Source organism: Rhinolophus sinicus, chromosome 15, assembly GCF_057876585.1.
Source record: "Rhinolophus sinicus isolate RSI-liver-muscle chromosome 15, RSI-T2T, whole genome shotgun sequence".
Taxonomy (NCBI): Eukaryota; Metazoa; Chordata; class Mammalia; order Chiroptera; family Rhinolophidae; genus Rhinolophus; species Rhinolophus sinicus.
This window is the reverse complement of record NC_142515.1, coordinates 31,608,029-31,622,738: the sequence shown is the minus strand read 5'-3', so window position 1 is coordinate 31,622,738 and position 14,710 is coordinate 31,608,029. Positions and strand designations below refer to the sequence as shown.

At 41.2% G+C, this 14,710-nt stretch overlaps 1 protein-coding gene across 7 annotated transcripts in view; it reads right to left on the bottom strand.

Annotated features, from left to right (window-relative positions):
* SLC16A12 (solute carrier family 16 member 12) overlaps positions 1-14,710 on the bottom strand; it is a 185,119-nt gene that overhangs the window by 144,220 nt on the left and 26,189 nt on the right. Inside the window, exon 2 of one of the 7 annotated variants that reach the window (XM_088791965.1) lies at positions 11,965-12,061. The exons of the other annotated variants lie outside the window; for them this stretch is intronic. The gene's annotated coding sequence lies outside the window, so the exon portion shown is untranslated. The remainder of the gene's footprint in view (positions 1-11,964; positions 12,062-14,710) is intronic. 7 annotated transcript variants of the gene reach the window in all.

Here is a 14,710-nt window from a genome sequence, read left to right as displayed (position 1 = left end):
TGCTTTCACAGAACTACTATATGAAATGTTCCACTCTCCACCTTCATAAAGGGTCATAGGAGAGCTCTTCGGCTGAACCAACTGTGTAAAGTGAGGGTAGCTGGCAACAATGATGGAAAGGAACCGAAAGACTGACAAACTTTGTTAAAAGAAAGGGGATATAATTAGTTCAGAGCAAAAATTTTCTTAGTGCTTTAAACATTTACTATGCCAGCAGCAAGGAATTTAGAAACTGTATTTAACCTGATTGGTGCTATTAGATATTTGAAGAAAAAAAATGTACCCACAGGAAGAAGAGTGGGATTGAGGATGGGTAAACAAACAAAGTAACATCATAAAAAATAAATAAATAACAAAATACAATAAAAGAAAGACGGTGCTTAGGCCCATTTTGATAGTGTACCAGAAACTAGGGGTTATAATCAATCCAATTCAAAGGGAAAAAAAGTGTTCTAAAACAAAAATGATAAAATCTAACTATTATTTGCATCCCCCCACTCCCCAACATTAAAGAATGTTTCTGATTTATTCTTATGTCTTTAATGATGAACACACAGTCCTCAGGGCTAAGAAAAGTTAGAGGAGCACGTTTTACTTCTCTCCTTTCCAACTTAACAAGAGAATGAGTCATTCTCTTAAGAAACCTGTGTTCACAGCTGCACAGAGAAACCCACATAAAGGTTCCTTGCCCTAACTATCCACATTCTCTATGCCACTGGGCACAGGAATATCCCAGGTGGGCCTACTCTCTTACCCCACTCCTTCCCCAGTCCTTCTGGAGTTTGGCTTCTGGGAGGGAAGCCTGTCCATTAGTATAAAACTGCATCAAAGCACATGTAGAAGATAAATAAGAACCACAGATTTATAGAGTGCTAGAGGAGATGCTAGGAATTAACTAGGTTATAAGTGAATGGTCAGCTGGCATCGATGGGCCAAATATAGCTTACCAATGTTTTCTTTGCCTCTCATGGTGATTTTTTTTTAAATTAGAGCCAGTTTCCAATATTTAAGAACCAGATAATTTTTCATAAAAATCCAGATTTACTGCTTTGCTTTAAAAATTTTGGAGATTCTGACAACCCAATCCTGCCTAACAACAATACTTGGCCTCTACGCTTATACCTTACTGGCCCCTGATATAGTTCTAGACCTTCAGCAAATGACTCACAGAGGTCTCACAGTAAGTTGAACCAGAAGTAAGATGAGAACAGGGCCGAGTGGGTCCTTTGCTACACAACCCTAGAATGATGACAGTTGCCCAACTTCTCAACATCTTCGTTCCTAATGCTCAGAGCAGCCTAGTCATAGAAGCCATCAAACAATGCTTTGACACAGAACCTGGCCCACCTGCATGGAGCCCAGGCATTCAGATGCATCAGAGAGCTGGAAAAAACCACAACTTTTCCAAGGGTCTCTCATGGCTCTAAGCTTATAATCCCCCGTTACTGGTTGAACAGAAAGTAAATTCCATTTATGGTTGCAGCTGAGTGGCAGGGAGCTGTAGCACTGAATTTCCAGGAAGTCCTCAGACTTTGTGCGCTCGGGAGGGAAGGAATTTCTTTAAGAGCATGTATTTATTTCCTCAAAATTGTATATTATAAGGGCACACAGACTACACAAAGTTAGAAGTAGATACCATTTTTACGTTATCTACTTTTGTACTATTTGACAGTTTAACAAGAAACAAGTATTACCATTATAAATAGTCAAAATAAAGATAGTAACATTTCTAGTTCAATTGATTGAAATTAATTACATTTGCTATGGACTCTCATTTATATACGATTGGCTGATGTATAATTACTAACAAGGAAAGTTGTTCCAGGTATACAGTTATGTGAATGAATCAAGTTGAAAAACTGCGTATGGTCTACCTCATTTTTATCAAGCATATATAATATTTAAAATATCCACAAAAACCTGGAACATTATGTTTTAGAAGATTTAAAAAGAAAAGACTAAGGCAAAGCTATAAAATGGAACTAGGGAGGATATTAACACAGATAAAATCAATACACTTTGTACAGGGGGTGGGGGGGAGGGTGTCCACAAAATTTGGCCTTAATATTTCTACCACATAGACTATAAAAGGTAACCCAGCTAATTACATAATTTGTAATGTTCATAAGGTAAAGACAAACCAATTAGACTAAAGCCAGACAATTTTTCCTAACAATGATAATAATGAACACTTAGATAGTGCTTACCTTATGCCTGGATACCATTCATTAAATCTTCTCAATAATGATGCAAGGGAGGGCTAAAAACTATTAGCACCATTTTGCAGATGGGGGAATGGAGGCACACAGAAGTGAATGACTCACTGAATGTCACACAGGTATTTAAACCCTGCCTGGAGGGCTGGTTCCAGAGTCTCTGTGAATTCCAGTTGAGGCTGGAATTCAGACAGTAATTTTTAACTGCTACCTACCTCCTCAGTTTCTCAGAGGGAACACTGGGGTGTAAGACTAACATCTTCAATAGCATTCTTACAGCAGGCATAGCGACACATTTTGGTGGGGCTTTTCGATTGGGCTATAAAGTTGGGCAGATGGCAGCACTATTGATTGGACCACATCACTCCCCTGCGTCCAACTCTCCAAGGGTTTCCGCATTGCCTTGAGAATATCACCTAACTTCCTTTATAACACACAAGGCCTTGAAAGATCTGACCCTCTTCAAATCTTCAAAACACCAACCTCTTACCATTCTTCCCCTCAGTCATGGTGAAGCAGCTTCTCAAGCCTTCTTTCTGTTCTCTAAACATGCCAACCTCATTTCTGCCTCAGGGCTGTTGCACTTGCTCTTCCAGCCTGGAATGCTGTCTTCACTGTCTTCATACAGTTGGCTCCTTCTTGTCATTCAGACCTCAAGTTAAATGTGGCACTCTAAGAGAGCCCTTCTCCACCATCATAATTTATGATGTCCCCTATCCCCCTAACCTCTAGTGACTCTCTATTAAATTAGGCTGGTTCATTTTCTTCGTAGCACATTTATCACTATTTGAAGTTGTCTCATTTATTATTTGTTCATTGTCTTCACTACAAAGCTCCATGAGGGAGGGAATCTCACCTATCTTATTAACTACTGGATTCCTAGCATCACCTACATGCCTAGCACATAGCCAGCCCCCAATAAATATCAGTTGAAATTGAAAAATTAATTGCCTCATGAATGGAAGACCATTTGATTAATGGGTTGCTTTTCATTTCAGTTATGTAGGTTAGCTACTTGTACCGCCCAGAGTCACAACCACTTGAAAGCCCTGCCTCAGTCAGAGCAGCATAGGGAGCACACAGCCTGTACAACCACCATTTCATGCTGGAATTCAGCCAAGAGGGACACAGAAATATTCCTGGTACCACTGAGAGCTAGGTCCCGCATGCATTCACCAGATGACCGGCACTGCTCCTGAGAAGAATTCAACAGCACGCTCAGGAGTTTGCAGCATTTCAGAGCAATGCACTGGAAAGCCATCAAAAATATCTCAAGTGCCTCGAGCCCTTGGGATCAGAGAAGCAAATAAACATCAGTCAACTTGGCTGTACATTTGCCAAGCATCAATAAAGTCAATACCCCTTCCATCAGGAGCGTGCAGTTAAGTTTTCCAGCTGCCAAATCAGATTGGTTGCCACAGACTGAGGCCAACACGACGCTTATAATTATTAATTCAGCAGAGGATCAGGAATTCCCCAACTCCCTATCAACTAGGACTCCATCTGTCCAAAGAAGCCAGCAGTCGGCTTTCTCTTATGTCTTTATCAAAGATTGAAAACATGAGGAGCAAGAGTACTGGGCAAAGCTTGTAGGAAACGTGCGCTATCCACAATCAAAACTACAATCTGAGGTCAGGGTCAGCAGTTCCTATTTGGTAATAAGTACCCTGTCAAAACAGACAAGCACTTAATTCAGTCCAGTGAATTTTCTCACAAGCAGCCGCGTGTTGTTCAAAGCAAGAGGCATTAAAGAGGACGAGGCAACACTCTCTTTGTTATACAACACTCTCTTACTAAATTATAAATATATCAAACGACTTATTTCTCACATAACCGGCTTCTACCTTTTCTTTACGTTACTTTCCTTTGACATGAAATATGCCATCCCAAAGTGGTAGGTTCTTGATTCACCTCATTATTGTATTTTAGCTTTATTTTATTTGAAAAGATTTCAAAATAAGGTAGTGACTTGCAAATGAAGAGAATGCACTATTAATGGAATGCTATCTAGTCCATAGTTGCTATCCCAACCCCACTTACACTTATGAAAGTTCCCTGTAAAATGCCATTCAACGGTGAAGGACCTCCCTTAATAGCTTTTTGCCTCCTGTGTGTGAGGATGCAGAGTGATGGAGTGGATGAATCATGAAGGGAGTTCACACCATGGGGGCAGAGAGAGCAGGGAAAGTCCACTAAGTGCCCACAGCCTGTGGATTTGTAGATATGCCTAAAGAATGAAGAGACACAAACAGGTGAGTCATAGGCAGTGACCTGAAAAAGCCCTTGGGGCCAGGTAGGACAGGAGGGGTGGGCACGTTCACTGTAATTGGAAAAGATGAGCGAGCTCACAGTCGCAACGAGAAGGGACTGGGAGAAAAAGTACTTGCAGTGGAGTCTACAATTGTCCCCATACAATTTGGGCCACTAAGAACTACAGCAATGGAAAGGATGGTAGGCGTCTGAAGAGGCGGTGGAGGAGGACGAGCCTATGTGCTGTGAGGCTGGGAGTGAGGGAGGAAGATGACAGAAAGCCAAAAACTCAAAGTTCCCCATTGCTTCTCTTGTGAGAAGTCTGTGTGTGAGAAAACTGAGCACAAGGAAGAAATGTGGAGATGTAATAGTGATGTCTCACTGACATGTAATTTGATTAAGAAATGGTATTACTCTTGCGCCTTCCAATAACAACTTGTCCTCAGCTTCAACTCCTTCCATTGCGAGGAGGCCCCAGAGCTAGTCATCAGATCTTTCTCATAGCTGCAGAAAACCAGAACAAGTCCTAACAGCTCAAGTGCAGACAGTTCCAACAGTCTCTTTGACTTTGTTCAAATTCTTGGCCTTTAAACGAGGCAGCCAGAATCAAGTCAAAACAAAACAAACCATAAAAATGACTTCCACAAAAGGTCACTGATAATTTATTAAAAGACCCAATCATGTGTCAAGAGGCCCTCAACTGTGCCTTTCCTTATCACCTGTCCCGATTCATCATTCTATCCTTAAAAAATAAACATACGCTGTAATCTACCCTTTCAGCGTGCACATGATCAAATATAGTAACTAAAAAAAGAAAGGAATAGATTATATTATTGTAAACTGGACAACACTTATTTTTATAAAGGTAGTAATTTCCTCATGAAAGAATCCTTCCAGCTCTTTCTGAATTGGTACACATGCAATCTTGACTGCTTTTTAGGCTGCCATACATACTTGTGATGAGCCTTAAAACTCTTTGGAAAATTACAGAATATATAATTTCACAGAATAGAAAGAAATACCTTTCCCTTTCGTTTGTAATCAACTAAGATGACCAGCCAGTACTTTGGAGAGTAAACGTAACAAAAAAGATTTCTTTGGGCTAAATATCAAAATGGGGGAGGAAGATGGTCTGAGGCACCCAAAAGCCACAGGCTGATTGTAATAGTAGCTGCAATCGAATCTACTGCCAAGGAGTCCTGGTTCTACTTCACCGGGCAGGGGAATGTATGGCAGCTGGGCCTCAAGCACTGGAGCATTCATGGACAGCCTCAACGTGGAGAGTGGCAACATGACAAGGGCAGCATCAAGTTCAAAATCAACAAGTATGAGGACCCACATGAAGGTTCCACAGCCAGGGTCAAATAGGAGGTAACTTCAACCTCTGAATTGATATAGCTTGACTCGGAGTTTCCAACCTTTTTAGTAAGACATATTATACATGCTTAATGCTGGGGGGGGCGGGAAAGAGAGAATAGAGCAAAAGACAATAATAGAAATCATGTACATCCTGCCACCCAATAAGCACTGTTTTTATTTGGAGTAAATCCTTTGGAGAATTTTGTTCTGTATTATATGGGTAAGTAAATACATCTTTTTAAAAGGAAAACTGAGACTTTACACCCATTGCAATGGCTATTATAAAAATAATAAAAGCAAATAGAAAATACCAAGTGTTAGCAAAGAGAAATTGGAACCCTTGTGCATTGCTGGTGGGAATGAAAAATGGTGCAGCCATTATGGAAAACAGTATGGAGGCTCCTCAAAAAAATAAAAAATAGCACTACCATATGATCCACCAATTCCACTTCTGTGTATATGCCCAAAAGAGGTGAAAGACAGGACTTGAACAGACATTTGTACATTCATGCTCATAGCAGCATTATTCACAATAGCCAAAAGGTAGAAGCAACCCAAGTGTCCAGATGGATGGATAAACAAAATGTGGTGTATATATATAATGGAATACTATTCAGTCTGAAAAAGGAAGGAAATTCTGACACATATTACAACATGGACAAACTTGAAGACATTATGCTAAGTGAAATAAGCCAGTCACAAAGGGACAAATATTATATGATTCCATTTACATAAGGTACCTAGAGTAGTCAAATTCATAGAGACAGAAGGTAGAATGGTGGCTGCCAGGGCCTGGGGGAAGGGAGAAGGGGGATTCATAGTGTAACGGGTATGGCATTTCCGTTTGAGAAGACAAAAGTTCTGGAGATAGACGGTGGTGATAGTTGTACAAAAATGTGAATGAATGAGTACGTAGTGTTGCAGAACTGTACTCTTCAAAATGGTTAGAATGGTACATGTTACATTACATATATGTTACCACAACTTTAAAAAACAAAACTGTGATCGTTCTATCTGTAATTTTCTCTTTTCACTTAATTTGATAACATTAATGTTACTCATTGTACTCTGATCAATTTAATGGCTGCAAAGTATTTGATTGTATGAAATACTGTAATTGATTTTACAAATCCTCTATTGTTGGACAGTTAGGTTGCCTCTGATTTTTCTCTCCCAAAAAGATGGTGTATGATTCGATCACGTGACACATCAGGTTTCACTACATTTCTGATGATCTTTCTTCTGGACGCACTATGGCCATTCACAAATATTCTAAAAATCTTACACTTCAGAGAACTTCCTATTTCCTCACCTTTTAAAATATGTATTAACTATTTAATACCTGTACTATGTTAATAATGAATATCAAATATAACGTTGAACGCTTAATTTAAAATACAAACTCAGTAGTGGTACACTTCCACACTTTCTATGGAGGAAAAAGAGTTAGAAATGTTACGAACTGAACATGACGCCCTGGGCAATATTCATACTGTTTAACAAGAGGCAGATAGAGGCACTGATGACTCAGAGGAGAGGCCAGCGGGACACAGATTCATTCTGACAACCCAAGACCACTTCTGTAATTGCTTGTGGCCTGCGGAGACTCTCAGGTCCTCCCAGTGGAAAATCCCCCAAGTGGGGAATGCTGAGACCCCGGGTTGGCGGATTCACTGTCTCCTGGCTCAAGGCAGCACCCTGACAATGCTGGAGACAGCAGGAGGTCATGGCTCCCTAAACGGGAATCCCGGCCACATTCACATCCTTAATACCCGCTAATTTGTTAAAAAGAGTCACCCAGGGCACTGACCACGGAACAGAACAGCCAGAATCAGAGAACTCTATTCCTGGCCAGCAGCCTGCATTTTCTCTCTCCACAACCATCAATTTTGCCTGATTCTGTAGGCCCAGAAAAGTTCCGTTTGTTGAAATTGAAGATAAAGGCAGTCACAAATGCTTCTTATCCCCATTTCTCCCCCATCCCCCCAAGAAGCTCAAAGACAAGGCACATGGTTTCCCAGATCCAAGCTCCCAGGCTTGTTATTCTAATGACCTCATCAGTCGCATTACAGAAAGCTGGGTCTGAGAGTACTGCTCCCTGCGGGATGGCTTCCTGGGGCGCTCCCAGCTCCAGACACAGCTCTGCAGCCCAGGCCATGGAATCCACGGACTGGGCAGTCATGCACCCCCAGTGGATTCCACGAACTAAGCCATCATTAATTAACTGCAGAAAGTCATCACAGTTAGTACAAGGACAGACAGGATTTTTCCTAATGCTTTATTTTCAATTAAACAGCAAAACTAGAGTTAAATAAACCAGATGCTGCCTTGTAGAGCCAACAGTATTTTATAATCATGGTTATTTGGCAAATTAAGGCAATAGACCAAGCAGAATGCCAAAATAAGCGACCTCTACTTATATTACAATTACTGTAATCTCACTTACCCAGAAATCACTTATCCAGAAATATTAGCAACATGAAAAAGACCTAAAAGCTAATAAAATGAAAATCTGTGCGATTTATTCACAGGAACAGACCAGTATAGCTAACTCGTTCAATTTTACTCTAGAGATCAACCTAACTGGCTTAGTTATTTTTCAAGGCAACAACGAACGCAAACTCAGGAAGACAGGGATTTTTGTCGGTTTTATCCACCAATGTCTCCCTAAACCAAGGACAGAACTTTAAGTATCTGTTGAAGGGTGAGAGAATAAACCCTTACACGTTCTCCTCGATTTGGCCAAAGTCCAGTCCTCTCAATTGTCTCTCGACTCAAGTACTGTACACTTGAGCCCCCATAGACATTTGATCTTGCAAACCCTGGTTTAAGTGCTGTGACAAACCATGTCCTTGTAAATGATACTCTAAATAACTGATAAGATTTCTTGCAGGAATATCGATATTCTCTCTGTGATCTTGTGTCCGCTGGCTGTTTGCTTAGCACCCTGGCGAGGTAAATGTCTCCCTTGTTTCCTACTAGATTGTAAACTCCTTCACACTTGCTATTAAGGCAAATCAACTAAATTGAGCAGGAAAGAGGAATTTTAGCTCTGTGCCTAGCCTTCACCATTTCAAGTCTTTCCAAACTGAACTCCACCTGGACAAGCACAGTCTGAGTAATTGTTTTCAATCCCTTCATATTACCGAGCATATTGTAGGAACTGTGACACTGTCATTTCCCATTTGAACTGCAGCACTTCTCTTGGATTAACATTTTGTCCAGGTTATAAGGGTTTTGTGGTCAATCTGACCACATTTCCAATGAGGGCCAGGAATCCACTAAATCCGTGATAGGCAAACACATTTTGCCAAGGCCTAATTAAAAAAAAAAAAAAAAAAAAAATCAAGTGTTTAAGAGCCATGTTATTTTTTAATTCAAAATGAAAATAGTTTATTGAGGGAAGGGTGGGATTAAAAATGTATATTCTTATCAATGAGAACACCAATACTATTCACATCTTGAGTAGAAGACTGTCACTTTTTAAATCAAGAAGTTCCTGTCTGGGCATCTCTGGGAAATAACCACACAGGGGCTATCAGGCAGTTTTCTGATCTTTTATATTTTATAGCACTTTACTATCCACAAAGTGGGCTTTCAGGCATTATTCTGAACAACTCCTCAAAAGACTGATTACCACATTCCCACAATCCTAAACTGACATAGCTTGTAAGTTACCCCACTGACTTAATAACAGTTTTTCAAGGAAAAGGAAAAGTTAAGAAACACTAGTGTATTAAATATATCCATCCAATGTCAATCATATCTTATTTCAGAAACATTAAGATGAGGAGAAAATAATAGGGTACCTGAGATTTGGGGAAACTGAGACTAGATTCTTCTAATCCTGAAGTGACTTGCCCAAAGTCACTCGAATGCTGTACCTGCAGGACTAAGGCCTGGGCATCGTCATGTTTTTCATACAGTAGTAACTGGGCACCAACAAATACCAGCACTGCAAAAACAGAGAGGAGCCGGGGCAGCCCCTGGCCCTCCTCCCAACCTCTCCACGGTAAAGGGCTCTGCTCTCTGCTTGGGCAAGGCAGGTCAGTGCCAGGCAGAAAGCCAGAGCAGCACAAGCAGCTCTTCTTTCCCAAAGGGGTGGCTGCTTGTACACTCTGTTGCTGCTATACCTGGGAGTATCCTGGTTCCCAAAGCCTCAACCAGGTAGGTCCCAGAGAGGACAACATATTCCTGACCCCCAGCCTCTACCCTCACAGCTGTTCTGTCTGGCTGGAGACAGGCACACTTGGTTTCCTTAGGTAATTTGTCCATGCAGAGATGGTGGCCTGGGAGCCAAACTGTTAGCAGTGTAAGCCTGAGGTATGGGAGAAGGTGGAGGAAGCAATATATTCTTTACTTCCTTCTGTAAAGTCGGAATTATTCTAGATGCAATTTTGAAAATTCAAATCTAGAAAAAGAAACCCTCCCTCTGCCTCCTCCCCACCCACAAAAAGGAATATACAATTTGAATGTAGAAAGGTTTGGGTGGAAATCCAGGCTTTCCCATTGACTTGCTGTGTAATCAGGTAGGAGTAACCTTCCAGGCCCCCATTTTCTACCTATTTCATAGGATTGTCCTGGAATCCTCCCCCAAACAGATTAGTTGCTGCCACAGCACTCTCTCTACCTTCCTGACAGTCCCGGTCTCACTGTGTGGTCAGTCTGTCCTTGGACCCCTCCAAAGCAGGGGTGATCCCACTCTTAGTCTTTTGCCTATTATCACACCTGACACACTACCTAGGGAAACGTACAGGCAGAGAACAAAACATAAACACAATTTATATCATATACACTATGGTTGCAACTATGATTTTTAAAAATCTATTGAAGAATAGTGGCAGTTCTTTCCTCTGACTTTCCATTGCTACATAGCCTCATTCATCAATATATTGTGTGGGGGTGGGGGGGATAGGAAGACATGGGGAGAAGCAATTTGGGAATTGCTGAGAAAATTATATGGGAAACGGAATCACATGAGTCTTTCCACCTCCACCACAATGCCAAAACAAATACTCCAGATTCATACTGTGTCAGCAAAAAAAAAAAGAATATCTCCCACTTCATTTTTCCCATCAATTTACTCACAGACTGTCTTAAGAGAATAGCAGAATTCCCAGGGTGAGGGACAGAACTATGAATAAAAAGCAGATGTGTCTGAAAGATAGGCCTTCAGGGAATCTATCCATATGCAGATCAAGAAGCCTCAGAGCAGTAATTCACCCTAAGGGGAAGATGAATCAAATTGCACGAGTTTAGTTTCTTCCCAGGACTTTAAAGACTAACAGAGAGGGATTTCCTCAAAATCCAGTACAGGCTGAGACACAGAAACTTCTTATTACTGTGCTTCTTATTACAATTGGGAGGGGGACCAGGGAAAAAGTAAGTTACATTGTGTCAGACCAGTTCAGATTTTATGGAACTATTTTACGATCCCAGGCATATGAAACACCACAGAAAGCGAAAACACATAATCCCAAAGTAACACTACCAGTGTGTCATTTTCACCACGCAAAAACCTTCCATGAACCAACCAAGCAATATGTATAAAAAGTTCAAACCCTTTAACCCAGCTATATTCTCCTTCAGGGGAACTATCATAAGGCTATAAACCTAAATATGGAAGAAATTCACTTCACAACCATGTTGAAAGCAGGGCAGTTTACAACATCCAAAAAAAAAAAAAAATGATATCCCCACCACTTACTGACTTCATTACATGACACGTCTCTTGACCACTCGGCCTGGATACAATACAAATTCAGGCTTGATTTGTTCATGAGGCTCAGATGAGACAATATATGGAAGAATCTAATAAGCGTTTCTAAACCCCTCTACTATTTTAAAAGTATAAATATGCAAAAAGTTTATATTGGGCAAATGAAAGAATAGTAGTAAGAAAAACATCAAGTATTCTAAAAGTATATATACACCTGTGTTTTGCAAAACCCTTGTGCAGTGAGCCCTGAACTAGTTAGCTAAAGACAATCTGTGGCAGATAACAGAGCAATTTTCAGAGGCCCCACAGCTAGCAGCCACTATTCAGTCACACAGGCCCCAAAAATGGAAGCCATGGGTGAAACTAAGCCCATACCTGTTCTCTGTCCCCACCCTTGAGCCTGACTATTCCAGATCTCACCTTAACTGAGACTGGAAATAAAGCATTCACTAGAGTGCCTTGAGTACGACGGTTGTTTAGTGAGCACCAGAGAATCATTTAAGCCTGTAGCAAGTACCTGGAACATATAAGTGCTCAGTAAATGAAAATTGTTATTCTTATCGTTACTATTATAATTAAACGAATGATTAGCATTTTTATAACTTCTTAAAGTTTATATAACTTGTTTTCAACTCCCACAATGATCCTACAAAGAGAAAACAGATTCACGGAAGTTGGTGATTTGTCCCAAGTTCATACTGCCAACAAATGCTGAAGTTGGGGACTTGACTGCCAACCGAGCCTCTTCCTCCTTGACAAGGCTGGAATCTCCTAATAATGGCCTCAAACCTTCCCTCTATCATAGACATGATTCCCAACATCCAGTCTATCTCCAGCGGTTAATCAAGAATTATGGCAATCCTGCTGCCCCTGCTAACCACAGACTGATTTAAGGAAAGGGCAGTGACCCAATTCTTGCCAATGACTTAAAGAAAAGTCTTTTGGGAGCTTCTGGGAAAGATTTCCTCACTACTGAGGAGATAGGAAGACACGGCTTCTACTCTTCCAGTGGACGCTTCCTATCTTGATCTGACCCTTCAAACAACTGTAGCCATCTTGGGACCATGACTGAAATCAGATTGAAAATGAAACCAACACATCGCAGGGACAGAGTGAAGAGAATCACAGAGAAAGCAAAGTCAGAGCTCAGACATTCTGCTCCTGGCCTTTCTACTACATGAAGGAATTCCTCTCTTTACTAGTGAGGCCAGTTCAGGTTGGAATTTCTGCTCCTTATACCCCAAAACATCCTACCTGATACATCATCTACACATGCCACTTACGTGTCAGACCCAGCACACATATTCTAACCATATGCAGTAGCTCCATGTCTTCAAAAGGGCGGGGGTGGGGGTGGGAGGGGCTTTCTAAGCTTACATCAGATCTAATTCTAATTTCCTGAAATCCTAAATGGGCAGAAGAGAAAAGGAGACAGTGGTATGCACAGCTGTACGAAGGGAACACATATTGCTCGTTCCCACCACATGGCTAACTATAGAAGCAAAGACACCACACTGATTCCCACTGTAGTTTCCAACCCCTCTCCCATGACCCCCACCCCCACAAGTGACAACATACTCTACATCTGGAAGTCTGATGTTCCTCAGCTGCTTCTCGCTGCCCAGAGAGTGCTGTATTGTGCACTACCAGGAGAAAAGACAAGAGGAGGGAAAAGGAAGAGGAAGAGAAGCTTTCATCAGAGCACATAGTCTTTTCTTTCCAGGGTAATAACGACTATTTGGCTAAAGCATCCAAAGTTACTTGTGAAATGTGTTTGGCAAGTGATACTTCAAGTTCCTTTTTCAAAAACGACAGTACAAAATATAAGCTATTCAGCCGTTCTTTGACAACACTTCTTTGAGACCACTGAGTGATTTTTATTGCATGCCAGATATCAGCGAATCCTTCGTATCTTTCTCTAAGACCATAACATACGTGAATTGCAGCTTTCTAAAATCCAGATTAGTCCTTAGGGCTTAGTCCTCTGGGTACCATCCTCCAATGAGAGACAGTGTCTAGTCAACATCTTCCCAACATCTCTGCTGATCTCAGCCTCAACCTTGATCTCGTCATGTACTGTGAGATTCTCCTCCAATCCATTTCACTCATGTCCCCCCAAAGCCACACTATCAACCTATCATCACTGGTGCCAACCATCACTTCCGAAATCCAGAGCTGTTGTGAGAATTAAGTATCCCTCTATAACCCCAACTTTCTATCCTCCACAAGTCTCCAATTCCTCAACTCCTATTGCACCTAGTTTTCAACCTCCTTGAGCTCTTAGGCCCCTCCTCCTGGATTTCCTCCCATTCCATCAGTTTGCAGTGCTCTCCTTTCTTCTCTTTAGAGCCTAGAGCTCACAATCAATCACATCAATTGCTGTCTCTCTGGCACCCCCACTCTTTCCAAGCCACCAATCTCCAATCCCCATCAATGCAAACATCCAAACATTTCCACTCCTATAACTAGTAAGGCAAATTCTGCTAGAAGGAAATCTCTCAACCTTACAGATTAATGATGCAACATAATGATCATTTCCAACACAGACTAAGTGTTTGGAGTGACTCAGCAACCTTTTATTGTACCTGCTCCACGCACACCATGGTTATTCAGAATCTTAAGTGCTCTATTCATCCATCATTTCCAGCAGCATAACAGACAGTGAACAGCTTTGCATCCTGGTTTTGCCTCGTAGTAGCCGTAAATCCTCAGGCAACTTGCTTAATCCTTGCGGCTTCAGTTGTCTCATTTGTAAAATTAGGAGAATAATTTCTTCTTCACAGGTTGTTACAAGAAATTAGTGAGTTAACATTGTTAACATAATTTTAACAATGTTTAGAACGTAGTGTCCAACACATGTTGGATACTATTTGACAGAGAGAATTAGGCTGTTGGATGGATTTTCCCCCATTTTCTTTCCTTCAGCTATTCCTCCAGTTTACTCATATCCACAGGCATCCTCGTCACTTTTCTGCCTTTCTCAAAGAAAGATGTGTCTGCCCTTTTATATTTAATTTCTCCAGTAAATATCCCCCTCTCCCATTTTCTATATTTTGAACCTAGACCTTTATACTGGGTTCTCTTTAGCCTATACATTTACTCAAGTGTCTCTCATCTTGAAAGCAGGAAGGAAGAATGTCGAGGGGGAAGAAAACCCCCCTTCAGC